Source organism: Equus przewalskii, chromosome X, assembly GCF_037783145.1.
Source record: "Equus przewalskii isolate Varuska chromosome X, EquPr2, whole genome shotgun sequence".
In the NCBI taxonomy this organism is placed as follows: domain Eukaryota; kingdom Metazoa; phylum Chordata; class Mammalia; order Perissodactyla; family Equidae; genus Equus; species Equus przewalskii.
In genome coordinates, this window is record NC_091863.1 from 71829669 (window position 1) to 71831757 (window position 2089).

Here is a 2089-nt window from a genome sequence, read left to right on the forward strand (position 1 = left end):
TATCCTGAAACTTTGATGAATTCATTGATTAGTTCTAACAGTCTTTTGGTGGACTCTTTAGGATTTTCTGTATATGATATTATGTCATCTGTGAATAGTGACAGTTTTACTTCTTCCTTTCTACTTTTGATGGATTTTATTTCTTTTTTGTTTTTTGCTTAATTGTTCTGGCTAGTACTTCCAATTCTATGCTGAATAAAAGTGGCGAGAGTGGGCATTCTTGTCTTCTTGACCTTAGAGGAAAAGCTTTCACTGTTGATTATGATGTTAGCTGTGGCAATGTCATATATGGCCTTTATTATGTTGAGGCATGTTCACTCTATACCCACTTTGTTGAGAGTTATCATAAATGAAGGTTGAATTCAGTCAGATGTTTTTTCTCCATCTATTGAGATAATCATATGATTTTTGTCCTTCATTTTGTTAATGTGGTGTATCACATTGGTTGATTTTCAGATGTTGAACCATCCTTGCATCCCTGAAACAAATCCCATTTGATTGCAATATATCATCCTTTTAATGTATTGTTGAATTCAGTTTATGTTTACTAAGATTTTCTCGAAAAATTTTGCACAGTATTCTACACATTCAGAGAAACTTCTCTAGCAATGAACTATAGAAATGATCCCTGAAAGTATAGTCTTTGCCCAAAATATTTGACTCTCCATCATTAGGTGTATGCCCATTAATAATTGTTGTGTCTTCTTGAATAATTGACCTATCATTATGTAATGACCCTTTTCATCCCTGATAAATCTCCTTAGTCTGAACTCTGCTTTGTTTGAAATTAATATAGCCACTCCAACTTTCTTTTGGATTACGTTAGCACGCTTTATTATCTATGTCTTGATATTTCTATTGTGTTTATTGTAGATAACATACAGTTGATTCTTGTTTGACTTTTTAAAACAATCTATCAATGTCTCGTTTGATGTACTTTATTCACATTTAAAGTAATTGTTAATAAGTTGTATTACTATCTGCCAGGTTTCGTATCCTTTTTGTCTTCTTATTTGTTTTATTTTTCTCTCTTTTCTGCTTTCTCTGGTTTTAATTCTGCATTTTATATGGTTCCATTGTCTCTCCTCTCTTTATATATAAATTACACTTCTTTTTTAAAAAATATTTTTTGGTTACCTGAGAGTTTGCGATATACACTTGAAATAATATAAGTCCACTTTCAAATAACACTATACCACTTCATGGAAGTCTCATAATATAAATATTCATAAATATTCATAATAGTATTCTCAGTTCTTCTTCCATCCCTTATAAACTTTCTACAACCTTGTTGCTTTTGTTTGACAAACAGTTGCCTATTAAATTAGATAAAAAGAAGAAAAAAGGATTTCTTTTTATTTTCATTTATTCCTTAGCTGACACTTCTCTTTTCTTTATGTAGATTCCAATTTCTGACCTATATGATTTTCCTTCTCTCTGGAGAACTTCTTTTAACATTTCTAGCAAGCAGGTCTGCAGGACATGAACTCTGAAAGGTTTTGTTTTCCTAGAAACTCTTTATTTCTTTTTCACTTTGGAAGTAAAATTTCTCTACATGAAAAATTCTGGGTTTTTTTTCTTTCAGTCATTTCGGTATTTGACACGACTCCCTTCTTTCTTGCGTGGTTTCTCATAAGAAGTTGGATATGATTGCTCTCCTTCTCCCTCCACAGGTGAGGAGTTCCCCTCTCCCCAGCTTGTCTCAAGATTCTTAATTTGTCTTTGGTTTTCTGCAGGTTGCATATAACATGCTTACGTATAATTTTTTGTTTGTTTTTAGCCTCCTCGTTGTTTTTTGAGCTTCCTGGGCTTGTGGTTTTGTTTGTCATTAATGTTGAAAAATTCTCAGTGATTATTTCTTCAAATATTTATTATTTTCCCATCTCTCATTCTTCTTCTGATATTCTAATTATGGGTATGTTACTCTTTTCATAATTCTCCCACAATTATTAGATATTCTGTTTCATTTTTTCAATTATTATTTATCTTTGCGTTTCAGTGTGTGAGGTTTCTATTTATCTATTTTCAAGCTAACTGTTGCTTTCCTTGGCTCTGTCCAGTCTACTGATAAGCCCATCAAAGGCATTCT

At 31.9% G+C, this 2089-nt stretch overlaps 1 pseudogene; it reads right to left on the minus strand.

Annotated features, from left to right (window-relative positions):
• Positions 1-552: 552 nt before the first annotated feature.
• LOC139081211 (small nucleolar RNA U3) lies at positions 553-644 on the minus strand (annotated as a pseudogene).
• Between the last annotated feature and the right edge of the window lie 1445 nt (positions 645-2089).